The sequence below is a fragment of the Barbus barbus genome (assembly GCF_936440315.1).
Source record: "Barbus barbus genome assembly, chromosome: 18".
In the NCBI taxonomy this organism is placed as follows: domain Eukaryota; kingdom Metazoa; phylum Chordata; class Actinopteri; order Cypriniformes; family Cyprinidae; genus Barbus; species Barbus barbus.
In genome coordinates this window covers 16,041,210-16,064,264 of record NC_136746.1, presented here as the reverse complement: position 1 = coordinate 16,064,264, position 23,055 = coordinate 16,041,210, and the positions used below count along the sequence as shown (strand labels likewise).

Here is a 23,055-nt window from a genome sequence, read left to right as displayed (position 1 = left end):
AGTAGCACTGGGGTTGAAAAAAAACTATTCTTTTCTCGATGTAAAACAGAAAAAGAGTCCATCTAAACTGTCCGTCAATTTAAAACTGATTCAATTACTTGTCATGACTCAAAATAAAGAAAGTCAAATGTTCTCTGTGTGACATTGCAGCTCTGCAAGGCAGCTTTGGAGGCCATGGCGGTGCAGGGAGCTCAGGAGGCCATGGCAGGTGGTGCTTGTGGCCGTGGCCTTGTCCCTCAGCCAGGCTACTCCAGCCGGAACCCTTCTACCCCCAAAAATTTCCATGGGGCAGCTACGGGGTATCAGGAGCCCTCCGGGGCTAAACAAACAGGAACAAGACAGGACAGGACACCCCACAGGAACAAGAAGCCTTCCTGGGCAAGCTTGGAATCTGAGACTTCTTCTGGGCATGACAAGGAGTCAGGGGCCCTCACAGGGTCCCTCAGCAACCACCTCCACTTCCATGACAGGAGGGGCAGGCTGCCCTCAACGAGTCTCCGTGGACAAGACAAGACTGACATGACAAGGTGATTAAAATGTTCCTGTGGGCACAACAAGACTTAAAACGGCACTCCTGGCCGTGACATGTGGACTGGATCCACGGGACCTGGGAACCTGGATCCATAGCGGTGGCCGGCGGGCTTGAGTCAGCGGCGGGCTTGCCACATTAACTGCAGGCGGGCTTGCCACAAGACTCTCTTGGGAGAGCCGCGGACGGCAGCGTCGATCTCCCGCAAATGGCGGATTGAGGGATCGGCAACCGGTGAACTTGACGAACAGCCAGCGGGCTTGGGATAGCCACAGCCGGCGGACAGAACAAACAGAAATAAATAAAAACTTTTCAAAAAACTAACAAAACAAAACGAGGTGAGTGGGTGCTGCTTACTGTTGTGGTCTGGTCTTCTGTCACGGTGCACAAACGAGGAGGATACAGGAACACGGAGACGAGGATGTAAACTCAAATAATAGTCTTTAAAGGAGGGGTACAATCCTGTTTCATGCATTCAGAGTTGTTTACACTGTTAAAGAGTTGGATTCACATGCTAACCATGGACAAAGTTTCAAAAAACAATTTGGATGTATAAAATCTCAAAAATCAAAAATTTCCGGGTTAGGACAAGCTTCGGAGAGGTTTTTTCGATTATGGTTCTTGCTGACGTAAACGACGGTGGAACTCCTTATATGGGCATTTCTCCCGGAAGAACGCGCCAGTGCACACATCAACTGGAGCGAGAGCTAGAGCGCGAACATCAACGCGCTTCATCCGCTTGCATTGCAAGGGACTCGCTCGGGAAGAATGTCTCTAAAGAAGTGTGTTTTTGGTTGTAAGGGAAAGATGACCTTGTTCAGCTTCCCAAAAGAACCCAGCGTTACGTGAACAGTGGATACAATTTGTTTTTTCGGGGCAGAAATTGAGTTTCTCAAGTGTGTTTGTTGACGAACGTTTTATAAACAAGGCCCAGTTCGACGCTGGATTTGCACATCGTTTAATACTGAAAGATGGAGCAGTCCCGGCTATAAAAGATCCCGGTCATGATTCAGAACTGCAGACGGTAAGTGAAACGGCATCAAATGTCTGTGTTTTGTTGGCGATTGGCGCAAGTGCTCGTCACTCTTTAGCTCCGCCCACACGGCACGCCTCCAGGAGCTTGGCTTTTTCCAGAGAGAATCATAAAGCTGTATCTTTCTTTTATTAATATGATAAAACTAAAGACTTTTTGGAGATATGAAGGATGCAGTACTACTCTATAGGTACTCAAGATTAACATGAGATTGGGTGAAACTGTGTGTGTTAGGTCCCCTTTAATGACTCCAAACAAGGCAGGGCAAGACAAGGCAAGGCTGACACAGACAGGAACACCGGGGAGTAACGAGTAGACCAGACTACACGAAACTGAACAGGCAGGAACTTAAATACACAGGTTAATGACACAAACACAGCTGGACAAGAATGAACTAATAATCACACTAAACAAGGACAGGAAACAAACCAAATATGGACACAAGAGGCGGGAACACATGACACACGACAGAGGACTGACTTATATTGCATATCAATTTTTTTTTTTAAATCAAGATTTTTCAAGAAAATCAAGAAAATCTAAATTTTTCCTGGATTCATCAAGCTTCGATATATTTTCTTTTAGCTATTTAAAAAAATGCTATATTTATTTAGAAATATTTGCCAAAAAAAGGCTGTTGAAATGGATGGTTTCTCTGAATGCAGAAAAAAATAAAATCATCCTGAAAAACATATTTCTCGTCTACTATATTGCCCAGCCATAGTGGCCAGGGAAGGTGAGAAGTCAAAGCCGGTCTGAAATCTGATTCCCTTTTGTTCTTCATTTATTTATTATTTGCCGTGCTCGGCCCGTGTCTGAGGTGCACCACGTGCCAGGCTGTCAGACAAGCATGACATGAATCTTCCCTATGCGAATCCAGCTGCCCACTTTCCCTATGGCCAACGTTATTGCATTTCCCTCCTGTGCCGCCTCCACATCAGAATCAGACCCTCACGACCCAACTCCTCTTACTGCATACATGTGCAGAGCAATGCTACAAACCCTGAGTCATGCAACATTTCAGAAAGAGAAACCTGGAGGGAAAACTGAGAGATATGAGAATGTGTGTGCGTAACACTCTTGCCTTGCAGGAGGTGGGCAGGTAAAGAAGAGAGGACAAGATAAAGAGTGGATACACAAAGAACTCGGATATTTAATTATAGGGATCATCTTAACACGAGCAAGCAGGGGAATTTACAAGAAAGCCTACTAGCAATGCTGTGATAACAGTTATTTTAAAATAAACAGAAAATGTGATAGCTGGATAACAATCATCATCTCAATAGCAAGGAAACAGAAGATAAATGAAAAAGGGTTATTGTAAGTCATCCATCACTGCTCTCCCTAAGGTGCTGTGTCTTAAGGCAAAGAACAACAGGCCATGCTATGAGGCCTGCTGTGCTTTAAGAAAAAAAAAATTAAAGAACGCTGAACTTTGTGTACACACTTGTGTTTTATCCCATTTCCATGGTGATTATGCAAAACAATATTGATATAACAGCGTTTTCCAACCCTCCACCAGACATTAGTCGGTTTGCACGTCTCACATGAACATACGCTCACATAAATACACTTACACACCCCGGCTGGAGCAAAACCAACGCAGTGATGGTTGTGGTTTTGGAATATGACAGGACACCATACATCATGCTGTTTTTCTATTTCATTCTGTGACTCTCCTGGCTGGGGCTGGGGAACTTCAAAACGCTCAAGATGTGTTTATTGGGAGCCAAATTTTTGAGTGGACACAAAGACCCAGAACGAGCGGAAAGGTCTTAAATTAATGGCATGATGTTTTGGCACAGAACCTATTCAATAAAATCTAGCAGGAAAAGGAAGATATTTCATTAAAGGTTGTTGCCACGACTAAAAGGAAATTCTCTGTAGGAGGATAAAGAGATAATAATTCAATGTAAATACGAAGGAAAAGGGTCAATGACACGACACCGTTTTTTATTTTTTGTCCGCGTCTATTAATTTATTTAAAATTCTGTAACTCATGCAATGACTTGAATGACCATCATTTTCATTTGAATAAATAAAAATTCATTTTGATACATTTTTTTGAGAGGCATAAGGTCTAAAACACCAGTGTTATATTACTATTATAATTTTAACACTTTATATTAAGTGGCCTTAACTACTATCTACTTCCAACAAAAAATAAGTACAATGTACTTATTATGTTCATATTTTATAGCAAAACACTTTTGCTGCTACTGAGGTGGGATACGAGACAGGTTTGGTGGTATGGGTATTTTTAAGGGTGGGATAAGGTGTAAGGGATGGGTCAACAGTGTAATTCTAAATGTAATACATTAATTACAGATGTAATTACACACAGGTAATTAAAAATAATAATAATTACAACATAAAAACATATGTACACAATAAGTGCACTGTACCAAATGATTAATTTAAATGTAAAAGTGCATAGTAAGGCCTCTTAATATAAAGTGGGACCAAGAAAGACTTTTATTGACAAGAAAACCATATTAAGCAGGATCTTTTATTATTATATCTTAGAAAAAGAACACAAAGTTGTAAAACATCATGTGTTAATTCATTGTACTTATTTAAAAAAATACTGTGAAATATATATTTGAAAGTGTTACTGACAATAAAGATTTAGGTTGTACTCACATGTATTGAAGCTGTAAGGAAAATACTTTTACTTGAGATTTCCACACTACATCAAATACTACAAATACTACTTTTATACCATCTCTTTCGGCAGTACTTGACTTCATCCTAAACTCAAAAAAAAAAAAAAACCTCTTTCCCTCTATCTTTCTCTCCGCTTACTAGCTTGTACTTATTTGAACAATGACTGAGACTTGGTGTTACGAGCACTTCCTCTGTCTGATTGCCTCTTCAAGATGAATCGCTTTTTGTATTCCCCAATTGTAAGTCGCTTTGGATAAAAGCGTCTGCCAAATGACTAAATGTAAATGTAAATATAATGTACTTTTCTTGACCCACATAACAAGTGCAGTTCTATTTTTCAGTGTTGTTGGACACGCACTGGCACGTTCTCTGAGTGTGTCCACTGGCTCCATCAAAACTTTATCACGTGTGCTTGTGAGTAATTTGCCATAATGTCTGTAAATAATGTGTTTAAATGAAAACATAATTACATGGGCGAGCACGAAAACTAAGCAAGTCTTTCTGGTGTGTGTCTGTGCACTTAATGCCCCATGAATTATTGCATTCCTATTGTGCTATTCATAGACTCACGACTAATATAACCATACCAAACCCATGTTGGGAGAGATGGTAATTGCAGAAAACAGGTACGTTTCTTCAGTAGTCACACTTGACGGCAAACATTCTCCTATCATGACTTGCCTTGTTTCTCTGGTTGACTAATTCAATAAACATTCGAGCTTTGGACATTGCACCATCTGCAAACTCTGAAACTGTTTTCTCTAAACATAACAGATATTTGTCTTTCTCACATCAAGCAGTTGTTTGATAGGGTACAGTTGTTTAATCAGTGGTACGGACAGCAGCACCGATTTAAATAAGCATGAATTTATGAAAATTTATTTCACAGCTGAAGATGGTCTGAGTCATAAAAAACGTTTTCACCAACATGGCTTCAAACTAAAAGACATGACAGAAGAATAAGAAGAAGTAGCGAAAAACAGCAGGTTTCAAATGAAAAAGATAGAATGTCTTGATGAAAAACAACTCATAGCAAAAAGCAATCATTTTGGTATTTAGGGCTACTGCATGCCAGCACCTCCGTATTCAACATGTCTCTTGTGATTTCAAAATTATGGACTCCTACAGAATGTCTCAAATCCCAATTTCCATGTTCTTCTTTTTTTCCCCTATTTAATTTTGGTATTTTGTGGTCCACTGCTTCAGTTATTTTAGTTTCTGTTTACTTGCTGAAAACACTACAGCATTTGTTGCCGTGTCTGCTCCCTCTGAAATGGCCTGTTGAAGAGAATGAAGCCACAGATGTCACTAAGAACATCAAACACAGAAAAATGAAAGGCACCAGAGTGCTTAGGATTGTGGGTAATGAAATGATTGGACGGCCCTGGACGGAAGCCACTGCTGAGATGTCACTTGGGATAAGAGCTATACCAATAATCACTGATCACAGTGCGATGTTTTCATACCAGTATCAATATTAGCCAAATTCAGAGTTTGATGACCCAATTTTTGTCCTGTAAAACAGAAAAATGAGACAATAATTACATATTTGCTGTCCAGACTCCCTTGAGCCAGGCCATTTATGGGTACATTGTTCAGCCTGGTCAGTGTGGTTGTTCGAGGAGCACAGTGGAGTGATCTTTGTGGTGGGTGCGTTAGAGGAGTCTGTTTACAATGGATGGAGGAAGACCCCTATGGAGTGCGTTTGCAGCTCCAATGACTAAGGTCCAGACTAACAACTCTACAACACAAACACATCATGTCACTATGAACTTCGTGCTGAACAAATATTTTAGCAAAATGTACATTTTAGTCAGCTCCTATTTTATTGCGCTGCCTCTGTTGGATGTTCAGTGAAGTCTGTGAAGTTTAATGGAGATTAGTTAGTTTAGTGTCAGGACAATTCTTTATGCAAAATCAAAATAATACCATGGCTTTATACCATTTAAGATAAGGATACACCCGAAAGATGTAAGTTATGCACAAAGTAAAACAGGTCTCAAATGCATTCAGCATGCTTTTTTCTTCTAAAATGGTTAATCGGTCAATGGTTGAATTTTTTACAGAATTTTTACACATTTGTTTTGCCTTTATTGTGAGAGAGGGGGGGATGGGATCGGGAAAGAGCCGGGACCCGAACTTGGAATGCCCGAAGCACAACAGTGCTATATATTGGCGCGCTGCCCACGAGGCTATTGGCACCTGAAATCGAGAATTCTGATATTAAAATAGAACAATTTGTAGGAATGTTCTTTTAAAATAACACCAATGTCTAATGGTAACGCCCTAAACTGTCAAATGACTATAAAAACTAATTTAAACAACTTTACAGTTCAAATACAAATTTTAAAAAACTCAAACAGTTTTACAAAATGATAAAACTCGCAAATTAATAAATATGAATAATTTATTAAATACATGATTAACAAAACTACATCAACAGTAATATTGTGTAATTTTATTACAAATTTACAAGATTTTTCTATTTTAATATATTCTGAAATGTAATTTATTTCTGTCATGGCAAAGTAGAATTCTCAGCAGCCATTACTTCAGTCTTCAGCATCACACGATTCTTCAGAATCATTTTAATGTTGATTTTGTGCTAATGAAACTATTTTTCTTGTTATTGTCTGTGTTTAAAACAGTTGCTGCTATATATTTTTGCGGAAACCCTCATACATTTTTTTTCAGTATTCTTTGATGAATAGAAAGTTCAAAAGAAATGTATTATATTATATACCATTAATATATAAACACAGTATAAATGTTTTTCTGTCACTTTCAATCAATTTTGTGCATCCTTGATCGATTATTATATTAATTTCTTTCCAAAAAATAATAACTACATACAATTCTTACTGTCACTATATCTATGATGTATATCCATGCCTGTAACTCTCTACATCTCATTCCCTTTTTGTGTGACTACATTTCCCAGCATCCTCTTCAACACAAAGCCATCTGAACTAATTTGCTTCAGCAGTCACTTTTTCTTTGTACTAATTGCACTCACTTACACAGTGATTACCTGACCTTCATAAGAGCACTAATGCCTCCTTCAGTTAATATCAGCCTCCTTTTCCCTCTTTTTCCCTCTCCTGGTTCACACTTACACACACACACACACATATTAGGCTGCCGTATCTGTGTATGTGCCTTAGGGCTTCTCCGGCAGAGTGAAAGAGAAAAGCTTTGGCCATCACAGCTGTTCCCAATGCTTTAGTCCCCATTGCTCAGCAACAGAGAGCAAAACAAAAGCACATCCCTCCCCTTCAGCCCTTTCCAGCACCACTACCACATTACGAACCGTTCGCTCTGCCCCTGCTCACACACACACACCCCTTCTGTCCTCATACCCTCACCCCTCCCACCATCCTCACACACAAACACCAAGTCCTTTGTCCACATTCACTTGGCAAAATATATATTCTGCACTAAGAGCGATTAGGAGTCTAGCCAGAACAGTAGTACGAACAGTAGACTACTCGTGTCCTGTTGAAACAAACCAATAAGTAAACAAATCAAACTAAAGCTCCATACCAACTTGTCATTTTTGTTGTTGTGATTCACTTGCTGAGGAACTTACTAAGGTAAACACATTGTCACAAGTCTAATCTGTCAACATACATTTGGGAAAGACAGTCTGAAAATTTGAGACTAAAAGAATATAAACTTTTACACAGACTAAGTCCCAACAGTGGCAGCAAAAATCACATATATTCAGCAAATGCAGGCTAAATGTAAACATTGAGAGTAGTGAGACAAGACATTATTTTAACTGGCATGGTAAATATAACATTGGGTCGAAACATTGAAAGCATATTAAATGCTTCTTGCCCAGTCTAAGGCAGACATATTTAAGATACAGTGAGAGGGAGGCCAGACACAAATAAGCAAGGGGACAATATTGGGCCAATATTATTATAATAAATGTTAAAAAACTGATATCGACTGATACCAATATATCATGTATCCATAGCAGGGTGTTTGCTATTGACAAAAAATGAAATCCCAATGTTGAAATAGCTAATGATTGAAAAAAAAAAAGGAAAGAAAATAATAGAAATAATATGCCAGTAGGTGGCACCAAGTCACAGTTTTAATGATTGAGTCATTGAGTCATACATTCAAATGTTTTGTTCAAATGGCTGATTCATTCAGGAAAGATGTGGTGCCGTGTCCGAAATCACATAATGTACTACATCACAGTGTGTATTACATTTACATTTTAACTTATTTTGCGATCGTTAAAAAGTATTTTCTATATAGTATGAATGTGGATGAAATTCAGACTACATCTGCCATGTTGTTACTGTCATGTGACCTACCAGTGTCAGTTGTGTTGCGTTATTGCCATTCACAAATCCTTTTCCATGAGATATTAAAGAGACCATCTAATGCGCAATTCAGAATCCCGCCGGAAGTAGTAGGTCATCCAGGTACTCTTTGCCTTCGTTTTTCGAATACTATCGATTTAGACATATTACTCTGTTTTTATCCTACTGTACAGTAGGGAATTGTTTTGATTTTGGACACAGCAGCTATCTTTATGACTGGTTTATTGAATAACTGACTCACCCAATTTGTTAAAAAAAACATTCAACAATTCTGTTGTGGGTTTGTTTAGAACTATTTTCAAATGCGAAACAGACAATAATGACATTATTGTGTCTAAAATGTAAGTTAATTAATATGAACTTATTGTTTATTGAACTGTTGTCAATCAATGTTACATTTATAATCACAATGACTTGTGAGAAAAAGCAGCACTCTAACTCTTGCGATATTGTTTATCATAATTTATACAGGGTAGTTTTATGCCCCACTATCTCGAATTTTGGGTGTATTTTTTATTTATTTTGTGCATAGTGATTGTAAACACAATAACGATCAGCTCGCACATATTGCATTATATACATTGCACACCCCTAATCCATGCAATACAATTTTTGGTTAATTTCCAGGTTTAAATTAGTCTTTGAATCCCAGATTTTCAATGTAATCATTGACTTTTGAAGCCCAATGCAGGTTTGTAAAAAGACATAGACTGAAATAAAGAGGGTGGTGGTGTCTCTTTCTGTACGATAAACTTTCTATCTCTTCCAAACTTTATGTTGGACACCATAATGAGGAGGATTAAAGAGAAATACAATAGGTGTCTTCTAACAGAGCTTTAAGTTTCCCAACAGCCAGCTGACAACAGGGAGGAGCAGTGCCTGTCAAACACCAGGTCACAACGCTGACAACCCACCCGATCACCACGAGAAGGAGGGCATGAATCTCATATGGCACACAGTGCCCACAGCCTTTTCTCACACTCAGTCATGATTTTGACCCTGACACGCTAGGTGAACGAGTTGGATTAGATATCGAGCATCTGTTTGATAAAACGGTAAAGGCGTCTGAATGGCGTGCCTCTCTCGGAGACAGCTGCTGTGCTATTAGAGCTTCTGCAGATGCTAAAAGATGAATATGAGATAAAACTACAGAATGTCACATTTTATTATTGGATGATTGAACACATAGATGTTTTACCAGCTAAGAAGTTCAGCACTTTTAGAGTTTCATCCCTCTATCTTATGTGAGCATAAGTATTGGAACAGTTGCTTCACAGGTCTTTCTAAGTGATCAGCTGTGTCCTGTTGCATTAATTCTTCAGAGACTCATCAAGGCAACCGGTGCTGACCTGGAGGGATGGTTGAGAACAGTGGATAAGTCTGGGCTCCCTGGAAGATTCAAGGCCTGGGTCTACCAGCATGGAATCCTCCCAAGAATCCTCTGGCCTCTGCTTATCTATGAGGTCCCCATGACTGTGGTGGAAAGTTTTGAGCAAAAGGTGAGCAGCTATCTACGTAGATGGCTGGGTCTACCGCGTAGCCTAAGCAGCATCGGGCTATATGGGAACACCAACAAGCTCAGGCTCCCTTTTAGCTCAGTCAGGGAGGAGTTCATCATTGCACGGGCACGGGAACACCTGCAGTACTCTGGATCCAGAGATGCCAAAATGTCCGATGCAGGGATTGTTGTGAGGACAGGGAGGAAGTGGAGGGCAGCCGAGGCAGATCAGCAAGCAGAGACTCGGCTGAAGCATAAGGCCATCATTGGAACAGTGGCGCAAGGCAGAGCCGGACTTGGGAGCCTAAGAGCGACCCGATATGACTCTGCCAGCGGAAAGGCGAGGCAGAGGCTGGTACAGGAGGAGGTGCAAACTTCAGTCGAGGAAGAGCGAACCAGCAGAGCAGTGGCCATGCGGCAGCAAGGCGCCTGGATGAAGTGAGAGCAGGCGATGGAGCAGAATGTCACTTGCAAGGACATCTGGAAGTGGAACCCCCAGAGGATCAAGTTCTTGATTCAGGGGGTCTATGATGTCCTCCCAAGTCCATCCAACCTGTGCATATGGGGCAAAATAGAAACACCTGCATGCCCAGGTATGCAGGTCAAGGCATTAGAACACATCCTAAGCAGCTGCTCCAAGGCGCTGGGTGAGGGCCGGTATTGACAAGGCACGACCAGGTTCTCAAATCCATCGCTGAGGCAATCAGCAAGGGGATCAAGGACAGCCGACACACCCAAGATACAGCCAAGGCCATTCATTTCATCAGGGAAGGCTAAAAGCCAGAGAGAGCATCGAAAAACTGCTCTGTAAGTTTGCTCTCCACAGCCCGGGACTGGGCAATGACAGTCGACCTGGAAAGGCAGCTGAAAATTCCAACATACATCACCCAGTTCAATTTGAGACCTGACATCATCTTGGTCTCTGAGGTCACAAAACAACTGATCTTGGTGGAGCTGACAGTGCCCTGGGAGGAGAGGATGGAGGAGGCTCAAGAGAGAAAGGGAGAAATACCAAGAACTGGTGGAGGATTGTCGGAGGAACGGATGAAGGACCAGGTGTATGCCAGTAGAGGTGGGCAGCAGGGGATTTTCCAGTCACTCCCTGAGCAAGGCCTACGGTATGCTGGGCATAACAGTTGCTAACCGAAGAAGAGCCATAGGCAACAACGTGGAGGCAGTAGAAAAAGCTTCCAGATGGCTCTGGTTGATGAGGGGAGAGCAGTGGGGGCTCCATATCCATTACTTCTGCATTCTGAATCTTGCCATTCGATGATGACACACACAAACCAGGATGAAGACGAGGGAGCTGACTTTGAGAGAAAAGCAAGCAATTTGGATGCTAAAAGAAAAGAGGAGATCAGTTAGAGCTCTAGCAAAAACAAAGGGCATGGAGAAATCAAGAGTTTGGAAACCACCAGTGACACCAGCAACCAACAACGACCTGATCGGCTGAGAAAACAACAGTAGTTGATGACAGACAAATCATAAAAGCTGTGAAAATGAATCCTAAAAGAAGTGTCTGTAAAATCACCAACAACTTTTTAAGGCTGGGGTGATGCTCTGACAATTTACTGTCCTCAGGAGACTTTGACATAGAATTACAGATGCTACACAGCAAGATGCAAACCTCTGACCAGCACCAAAATTAGAAAGGCAAGATTAGAGTTTGCAAAAAACAACAAAGGTGAGCCAGAAGAGTTTTGGAACTGTGTTTATGGACTGATGAGACAAAGATGAACCTTTATCTAAGTGATGGGAAAGCAAAAATGTGGAGAAAAAAAGGGAACTGCAATGATCCTAAGCATACAGCTTCATCTGTAAAGCATGGTGGAGGGGGTGTCATGGCAGGGGCATGCATGGCTGTCTCTGGAACAGGCCCTTTCAACTTTACTGATGACTTAATGTATGATGACAGTAGCAGAATGAATTTGGAAGGGTACAAAACCATCGTGCCTACCAATATTCAAGAAAATGCCACCAGATTCATCGGGAAGTGCTTCATATTGCATCAGGACAATGACCCAAAACACCCTGCCAGTTCAGTCAAGGAATTTATAAGGGCAAAGAATTGGTCAATCTCCAGATTTAAATCCAATTGAACATGAATTTCACCAGCTGAAGAGGAGAGTAAAGGCAGAAACTCCCCAAAACAAGCAACAATTGGAATTGGCTGCATTAAAGGCTGGGAAAAGTATTTCAAAGGATGAGACCAAGAGTCTGGTGATGTCTATGGGTCACAGACTCACTGCTGTGATTGCGCACAAGGGATCTGCAACTAAATAATAGCTTTTAATCTTTTATATCTGCCTTATGTTCAACTGTCCCAATACGCTCACAATCATCAATGAGTGGGATGAACTCTAAAAGTTCTTTTTTTTTGGTAAAACATGTAGGTGTTGAAATGGCTAATAATAAAATGTGACATTCTGTAGTTTTGTCTCATATTCATCTTTTAATCATATTTGCAAATGTCTTGACTCCACAGCCAACAGAGCAATTTTGTCTTTACTGTACCAATACTTATGGAGGGGACTGTATTTAAACATCACACTTTAAATGTATTTAATATATAAAAAGTGTTTGTGTGTGTGGATGTGACAAAATATTTTGCCGAACTTTAATTTTAACTTGTAATGAAAATAAAAAAACTATATTTTAATAGAATTTTAATTTATGTTTGAATTAAAATTCTGTTTTGACTTTTGTATTATTTTTTACTTTAAAACAATAAATTAAATTAAATTAAAAAATGTTAAATACTCATGGTTCAAAAGCAGTTTTGCAGACAACAGAAAAATAAAGAAAAAAAATCACAAATATTAGAGACCAAATACTTGGAAGTCTACCTGTTGATGATCCATAGTCTATAAATTTTTACTCTTTTTTTTAAATCAAGAAGTATCAGTATCAGTGCTGTTCAAAACATTTTCAATTCACTTTATCAATTTTAAAAAATATGCTGTCAGGCCATCAAAACATTTCTAAAGACCACTGCTTAAAAGAGTGAACTTGCTTCAACACGCCAGCTCCATTGTTTCTATGTTAACTAAGAGGCCTTTTTGTACAAGATAGTTATTTTACAGCTTCTGGCGGCAGGAGAAGAGAAGTTGGCTCAATGCGGTGTGATAATAGACAGTTTTATAATAAGAGTCGAGTCGACTTTGCTCCACTCCACAGACATAATGAGGAGGCTGGACGAGAGGGCCAGTGTGAGAATGCGCCCTTTATTCCTGCAGCTCAGAGCCTCACTAAAGGCTCTGTTGTGCAGGCCTGGCATACATTTATGACACAGGGCACCAAACCAGCGCCGGTTTTGCATCTTTGAATACAACATGGGGCTCAGATGTTAACACATGGTGCACACTGAGCAATGATCCCACAGTAGTTAATCAGCTGATAATTACCCCACTGATGTAAACGCAATCACGACCACAGGGACCAGAGCGACTGTGAAATGACAAGAGGTTTATTATTTAAGTACTCTGATAAGGTACCAAGCATGCAAAGTAATGACACTTTGTAAAAACATGGTATAAATTGAAAATAAAGCTGCACATCAAGACATATCTGGTGTTGGTGGCAGAAAATAAGCTGAGGTTTGTAACTTCTTGTATGAGAGGTTGGGGTTTGATCTTTCTTACTGTACACAGTGTCCTGCAGCCTGTCTGATAAGATCCCAGAGACAGACACACCCCCGGATTCTCCTCATCTATTATTCAATAATACCAACAATTCACAGCACAATCAGACTAGAGAAGAGACCATTTGAAAAGCAACAACAACGCCATGTCTCTGACATACAAAGAGATCAGGCAGGATGCAGGACTTTAATGTCTATGTAGGCTACCTGCTTCTTTCCGTAATGAAATTAACCAAAGGTAATAGATCAATAAACACAATACTGTACGAATGGAATTATCTCTGGCATGCAAAACCTTGAATTAAATTCATCCTGGCTGATTCTGTCCCCTTCAATTGTATTTAAATGAAAATTCTGTCAGCATATTCTCACATTTTCAGATAAGAATGTATTGGCTATGTATTGGTTCTTTTAATTGCAATAAGTGCAGGCACATTCAAGCATCTTTCAAAAAAAAAGACTTAAAAGACTACAAAATAAAAGACTCATATATTCTATATACAGTATAGTTCAAACGTTTGGGGTCAAAAAAAATAAATAATGTTTTTGAAAAAAAAGTTATACTCACCAAGTCTGCATTTATTTGATTGAACATACTAAGAACAGTAATATTGTGAAATGCAATTTAATACATTAGAATTAATGGTCCCACTTTATATTAGGTGGTTTTCTTAACTACTATGTACCTACATTTAAATTAATCATTTGATACAATGCACTTACGTGTACATACATGTTTTTACATTGTACTTATATTTTTAAAAATACCATTATGTAGTTACATCTGTAATTATTTTCTGTAATTACATTTATATTTAAACTGTTGACGCATCCCTTACACCTTAACCCACCCCTAAACCTACCCATACCACCAAACCTGTCCCTAACCTTACCCATATCCCACCTCAATAGCAGCAAAATTGTTTTGCAATGCAATATGGCCACAATAAGTACATTGTACTTACTTTTTGATGTTAGTACATAGTAGTTAAGACCATCTAATATAAAGTGTGACTGAATTAATAAATATTTAAAAAATATATATACAATTTAAAATAACTGTTCTCTATGGTCATATATTTTAAAATATAAACTTTTCAGCAGCTATTATTTCAGCTTCAGTGTCACGTTCCTCCAGAAATCATTTTAATATGCTGATTTGCTCTTTGAGAAACATTTTTAATTATTATAAATTCTAAAAATGGTTACATATTTTTGTGGACAATGTGATACTTTTTTTTCAGAATTGAATGGAAAGTCTTTTGTAACATTAGAAATGCTTTTTTATCAATTTAATCCATATATATATATATATATATATATATATATATATATATATATATATATATATATATATATATACTGGCCCCAAATTTTGAACAGTATAGAAATTTTGAACAGTATAGAAATTGAGTCATTATTCACTGGCACATTCAAATAGCAATAATGAATAGTTTTTTAATAATTCAGTTAATCCAGTTCATAGAACCATGAGTAATATTGCGCCTGATGCACCCATTTGATAGGAAAAATATGAAACTCTTTGGTAATCTTTGAGCTAGACGGTTTAATCAGATTCCATGATCTATGCTAAGCTAAAAGTGCTACCGCCAGACCCGGAGATGGTCTGAATGGATTCAAAAACGGTAAAACTCAACTGTTTTAACTTGTTATGCCCATTCATAGTGAGGGGGCACGTGCCCCCTCAGATTTTTGAGCCAAATGGATTTTGAATGCAGCTTCCAAAAGACAAAAAATAGCCAATTAATATTTTCTATATTTAATACAATCACACTGGCATGATTGCGTCTATCATCAGCTGCTAAATTCAAATCTGTGTTCAGCTGGCGCTGAGCCAGAGGCGTTTTTACAGCGCTGCGCATTACAACCAATCACACACGATGCTGTTGAGCTTATGAATGCAATGGCCAATCAGAAGGCGTTCAGATGAGTCATCGCTAAAATCACGGTGATTTCTTCACTTGCTCGCGGACTGAATACCTCTTTCTGACGAATTCCCCCCTCAGAAACAACAAAGTGCAAATGTGTGTATATGAATATGTAAGTAAGATATTCATTTCATAGTGTAAAAACCTTCAGTGATTTTAATGGGAGTTTTTGAGAGTGCTTGAACTCTAGAATGTCAGTAAAAATGTTCTTTGCTCTCTTTCTGTACAATGAAAGTGTTATGATTAGTAGACTAACTTACAATGCTCTTATTCACATTAACTTTCAATGTTAAATTCACATGAAATATTATTATTATTATTTAGTCATTTAGCAGACGCTTTGACTTACAAATGAGGATAACAGAAGCAATCAATTGTAGTATTTAAACAACTAAAACAGACCCAAAACTAAAAGCTAAAACTTTATACATACTACCTATAAACATTTTAAAAATAAAGAAATTAAATAAAAATGACAAATGCATACAACAAAATTTAAAAATTTAACATTTAAATGAACAACAAAAAATAAAGCTAAAAACTATTCAAAATATTAAAGAACAAAAGGTATAAGAGTATAATAATGATTCTAACATAACACTAAGCCAAACATAAAAAAAACAACTATATATATATATATACGTATAACCACACACACACACACATACATACATACATACATATACATACAAATTTATAAATTATATATAGCCTATATATATATATATATATATATATCATTTCCATTTAGTTTGTTGAAGTATTAAAATAACTTAAATTAAATAAAACTAAAACTTAATAAAAGCCATATACAGACATAATAAATTCAAATACAAATCAAACACAGTAGTTTATCAGTAATCCTTAAAAATAACACTGCCAAACATGCTAAAAAAACACAACTTACTTACACAAGAATTGAGAATTGGTTATTTAAAAAAAATGAAACGGAAGTGAAACAAGTAGTAGGAAAAAGGAGAAATAAAATGCGATACGATAAAAATATAAAGTCAGTCGTATTAAAATATGTTATGTCATGACACCCATAGCCTATTTAATAGATTACATTATTAGGTTACTTTAACCATCGCCCACTAGATCAACTAACATAATCTATAAATGTGAGAATTTAGATATTTCATTATATAGTTAATGCGTTTGGGAATGTTTTGAATAAAAAGGAAAAAATAAATAAAGTGTTGTGGCTGTGGCTACTGTGTGTCACTTTACGACCACAAACCCTCCAACTTGTGCCCCCTCAAAAATAATGAGTGCATGACGCCCCTGGTTTAACTCTTGGGGAGTTGGAAAATGAGCCTATTTTCAAAAAAAGTGGAGTGTTCCTTGATGGACCGTTTTAATTCATCCTTTTTTCAAAAGCAACTACCACTATTGACTATAACTGTATAGACAGTGCAATCAGCACATTTTTAATTTTAGTGTTCAAAGAAGAAATAAAGAATGATATGACGGTAAGTAAATGATGACTGAATGTTTATTTCAGGGTGAACTGTCCCTTTAAGACATGTTCACTGCAGGTCAGAGAGATCTTGTATGTCCAGCAGAAGATGTGTGCTTCAGTGCTTAGTCATCAGAATTCCCCTGTTTTCTGCAATACACACAGGAGCGTATCAAAGCAACCCTCAGGGAGAAAACATACTACACCACAATAATATTCAACTATTATATACAGCTATTTTGTTTTTCTTAAATGAAAAAATTAATATAGAACCATTTCAGAGCTATGTACGTAAATGAGCTTATGATGATTCCACACATTTACGGCACAAAACTGACAAACAGACACTAGTCTCTGTCCAACTTAAAGAGGTGCCTACAGACAATGTATTAATGTATTCAGAAATGTTTATTGATTTGCCATTTTCCACCCACAATATTCAAACATCTCATGACAACCAAGAATATTTTATACAAGAAGAGAGGGAAAATTCTTCTCATGCACAACTTATGCATGCAGCACAAATGTTTCTCATGCTAGCGGAGGGAAGAAAGGCTGCATTGAAAATATGCCAGATAAACAGACAGAGATTCTTTATCAGGGGTTTTCCTGCATTTTTTGCAAGTGATTTTATGGAATTGAATAATATCTAATGCAATCTGTGTTTTTATATGAGAACCTCTAAACGCGGCTGCTAACTGAACCACAATATGTATGACTGAATAACATAAAGCAGATTACTTGTGTGAAACTTTATACTTTAAGAATTTTATACTTTAAAACATTATGAAAGAAATCAGAAAAATGTCAATATTCTAAACCCCAACAGAAAAAAAAGTGCGGTAACAGTGTCATAATACATAGTAATTGCCTAATTAAGTACTTAGTAGCAGCAGTTGTACTTACATGAAACAAAATGTACTTACCATGTAACTAAGTTATGAAACTGCCTGTAATTACAGTTTGTAATTATGTAGATGTAATAGGCAGCTACTGTTACACATATGTAACAGACCGAGTCTGTTACACAGCTACTTGTACACTTAAGTACAATCTTGATGCACTTTATTTTAAGTAGCTTATAATGTGTAATATGTCATTTTAATGTAATTAGAAAGGTATTACATGTATTTAAGCTGTGTACTGGTGGGTTAAATCAAACTAAGGTGCAGCTGGATAAGGTGTATAGTATAGATACACACAAAGTACACTTAAGTACAATCTTGATGCACTTTATTTTAAGCTTAAGTCTGTGTACTTTTATAATTAAATTGTATAAAGTCTGCAACACATATACATCAATCTTTTGGTTACATAAGTAGCTGTGTAACAGACTCGGTCTGTTACATGTGTGTAACAGTAGCTGCCTATTACATCTACATAATTACAAACTGTAATTACAGGCTGTTCCATAACTTAGTTACATGGTAAGTACATTTTATTTCATGTAAATACAACTGCTGCTACTAAGTACTTAACTAGGTAATTACTCTGTATTATGGACACCTTAAAATAAAGTGTTACCAAAAGTACCATTTACAGTAATAACACCAACTATGGAAACATGGTTAGATTCATATTCAATAATCAGTCGAATGAGGAATGAGGAAGTTTGTTGTATTTTTATTACAACTATGGCATTTGTTTTCAGAGTTTAGATAATCTGGATCCTTTAATTATCAGAAATGCCACAGTTAAACAACTGAATAATATAGTAAATTCGTAAGGGGAAGTACAATATCCAAAAAAAATGCTCACATCTACAGTTTGAATATTTTAACTAGCTCAATATAAATAAAGCGGAAGTTTTGGTGTCAAATATAAAAGGTCCTAGATCAATACAACTATAAAAAAGGTTAAATATTAATAGACTGCAAGTAATCAACAAGCAACAATTGACATAAATTACCTCCAAAAAACATTCTGACCAGAAAATCCATTTGCAACAACAACAACAACAAAAAAACCTACTGAAATATTCAATATTTCCATGTCAGACTGGATGAATACACAGCTTTGTGTATCACATTAAATCCACAAGGGCAGAACAGTCATTTCTGAGCATATATAAGGTTGAAAATGAATTTAGGATTGGAGAGCATGTGAAGCTTCATGCATTGTCATGGTGTGTGCAGATGCTTAGCATGTTTTGTTGAGCCATGGAGAATCCCCTCTGAGCTATGCTTTTCTGAGGCCCCTCTCCGGCTCGTTCTCTCAGGCCTCCTCCTTCTTTAAAGGTGGGTGTATGAAATATTAATGCTGCAGTACAACTGGCTGCAGGAGAGCGGCCTCTCTCTCTCGCTTTCTCTCTCTCTCTCTCTCTCTCGATGTGTGTGTGTGTGTGTTTGTGTCAGAGAGACAGTCGACTAACTCTGGCATTGCTGCTGTTCCAGAGACACCCGATCTCTACAAAGCTTCCCGACCTGCTGGGGCCTTCGCTGCCACTGCTACTGCAAATCATTTGAGAGTAAATACTCGAGAACACTGACTCAACATCAGCACTCAATTATAATAGTATTACAATTAAAAGCAGTAGTTCTCAAGTGCTACTTGTTTGTGTCACTATATTCTTTCAAATGTCTAAAAGTGTAGTATAAATGACTGGATCTTTCTTTACTCATTCAAAGAAAATTGCTGAAATAAACTTAAACAGAGCCACTTGTATCAGAAGTCTGACTTTGAGGATGAGAGGATCAACCACATTTCTCAACCCTGGCATATTTTCTTTTAAATGAATGACTGGTTCTTGCACATTTTGCAACACTTTCAAAGTGAAATGTCCAGTAAGTGGTGCTAAAACCATGTTAAGTTTTATCTGAAACAGATGAACATGAATCTGGCAATGTTTTGTTACATTAGTTATATATTACGCCAGTTTGGAAATGAAATATGTGAGTGGTGTTAAAAGGTTAATTCCCTATTGCATTTGAAAATAACACATCTATACGTACCCCAAACTTAAGCAATAGTGTTAACAAAATCAAACATGAGATAATACATTTGTTGAAGCTAGCTTGTTATTTTTGCTTGGTTCTGAGCTTCTTTATAGTCTTTAGCTCTCAGATCCGTTCCAAGTTTATTACATCAGAAGCTGATTTTATGATGCAAATCTCAACATATATTAGTCTACAAGTGTTTAATGAAAAGTTTTGATGTCATAATAAAATAGTTTTGTGCAAGGAACTGAGAGAAAATAAGTCTTTTTTAATTGATAATATACCCCTGTAACCATAATTTGAGTAAAAAATAAAAGTAGTTGGTGTTGATGTTGTATGTATACATTTATCGTATGTAAAATTTAGGTAATTTCTGGGGGGAATGATAAAGAATTTGTGAAGGTATGAAAAATATTTATCTAGAATTTTCTTGTGCTATGAAAGTTGTTTTTGAAATCTTAAAAACAAAATGTCTGTTTCCAATGTGCTTTACTTTAGCCAATTAGAAGCATCTTGAAAATCAACACAAAATACACATGAAAAATACCTGGACCAACTGCAGGATAACAAATTAATCAAAAAATGACATGTCTGATCCTGATCAAACTGTGGTGACATTAACAGTTTATAACATATTATAGCAATACAAAACAGCAATACAAGAAAATGCAAGCCACAGATTATAAAGTTCTTAAGGGTAGTTTTGACACATCTCTCTAGAGGTTTAGCATTCAAAATCCCCAGGTCGTCAGCGTCAGCTTGACGCTTCAGAGTGCAATACAGTGAATGTGCTTCCTGCACATTATAATGAAAAGCAGGTCACTGCCCCAGGCACTGGCAGTTCATTTACACAGAATTCAATGCAAATGCATTTGAGCAATTCAGTAACACTGGACTCATAATTTATAGCACATTAAAACATTATAGACTGGCAGAAAATGTAACTATGGCCATGTTTTGGATTGAAGTCTTCCATGAGAAGTCTATTAAAGACACAGGCTGGGCCTAAGCACATGTTAAAGGAATACAAAACAGACTATGGAATTAAGACTTGCTCCTAACTGGTAAATGTCATATCCATGCAGGACACTGTCATTATCCACGCAGGCTACACACTGCAGCTAAATACAGTTGTAAATTGTCTTCTTAGTGCTTAATCCTATTCTGTAAACGCAGAGTTTTGTTATTTATGGGAGCGACAACTGTATTCAACAACCAAAGTCACTTTTGCATCCTTTTAAAGTTTAAAAGCTTGCCATTGTAGGCCTATTGGAAAATAAGTAAGCAACAAAATGTCTTGTTTAGTCATATCGCTTTAGAATAAAATACTGTGTAAAAATTAAACTTAAAATTTTGACACCATGCATATTATTAGAACGTAACAGGTTGGCAGGAGAGTGTATTAATTGGTCAACAGTAACCTCTAATAAGGTGACGAGTCTGAACTCTGAGCTCTCTGACCCAACAGAGCACTGTACACAGCACACACCCTAATCTGGATTATCAACTAAATTAGATGTGTCTCTAATCCGCCACTGCCAAACTCTTGCCTTAACCACTTGATTTCGGATAGGCGGGAAACACAAAACCAGTGGGGCTTCCTTATCGGTACGTCCCATTTGACCCATGCTGATGTCTACATGTTCACTTCCAGGCATCCTCTACTTAGATCTCTATTATCTAACTAGAAAATTAAATGTTTGAGAAACTGTACAAGGCAGTTATTTCAGTCTACTGCAGTTCAAGGTTCATGCATGTAACATATTATTTTTTTAGCAGTGTAATAATTATTTTCCAGAAGGTCAACTTTTTCAAGTTGGTGTGCAATAAAATTATTTTCTTAATGCATATTAATATTACTGTAAATGATTAATTCATGCATATGTTATTTTTCAATCAAAATATCATAACTCTGTCTTGTGAAATAACAGACTGTTCTCTGGGTGGCCTATGCAGGACTTCTCCAATCATTAAGTCCACTTAAACCCCGTCTACATATCAAGGTCCAATCAACAACCAGTGAACTGAACCAAGTCCTTGCCCTACTTTTTTTTCAATAACCCATTACTCTTGAATATATGTCACAATATGAAAGAAAAGTTATTTTAAAGTCACTGCTTCCATTTCATCACAACTTTAAAAGACTTTTCATTAAATTAGGCTACTTTCATAATTGATTGAGGTGCATTTTATGCAATCAAAATTTTTCTTTGGCACAGATTTGTTCAAGCTGGTCATGTGAATTCACTGCACTGACCAAAGTGCTTAGTCTAAAATTGACATTTTTCCTAAATGCACCTTAATTTGCACATTTTTCAGGTAACCGAAAAGGTGGGCTTCTACTGGCAGGCTGTGTTTACAGATATGCCAAGTTTGTAGACGCACGTACTGTATGCAAACAGGTTACTGCTGGGGTCAATACACGCTTGCAGGAGCGACCCACATCAAGTCTGACCTGTCAAAACAGGACTTTATTTTGATAATTCAGTAGTAAGGTCCACTCACCCTTCTGAAGGACTTGTACGATCCAGTTAAATGAGTGTAAATCTCAGCGGATTTATTCTCGAATGCGTTTACATTGTATCAGTGCATTCTGCATGCCTTGCTAATCGACATGAACTCACATGGCACTTTTTGAGCGCCCCGTGCCTCATCAGTCTGAGAAAAGAGTCAACAGTATGAGAGTCAGACTTCAAAGTGTCCCCAAAAGTAGTAGGCAGGTTGCCTTCGGTGACTCTCCTCGTAGTCGCTGTTGCAAGACATTGGATTTGAATGATAGGTTGATCTGTGAGACGAGGCGAAGTCCCAGTTCATACGCCCCGCCCCCTCTGGCAGATTCAGCCAATCAAAATGCAGAACAGGCTGCTGTTCGTCATGTTATTTAAAGAACCTAACAGACTAGTAATGTGGTTTTTACACAGCACGATGAAAAAGTGACGGAGCAATATGTGAGCTCAAAAATCTGTCTAAAAACCATTTCACATTGACAAATTATACATGAGAA

At 37.6% G+C, this 23,055-nt stretch overlaps 1 protein-coding gene across 1 annotated transcript in view; it reads right to left on the bottom strand.

Moving 5' to 3' along the window:
* sertad2b (SERTA domain containing 2b) overlaps positions 1–22,638 on the bottom strand; it is a 42,709-nt gene extending 20,071 nt beyond the window's left edge. The window contains exon 1 of the mRNA XM_079439832.1: positions 22,557–22,638. The gene's annotated coding sequence lies outside the window, so the exon portion shown is untranslated. The remainder of the gene's footprint in view (positions 1–22,556) is intronic.
* Positions 22,639–23,055: the final 417 nt, after the last annotated feature.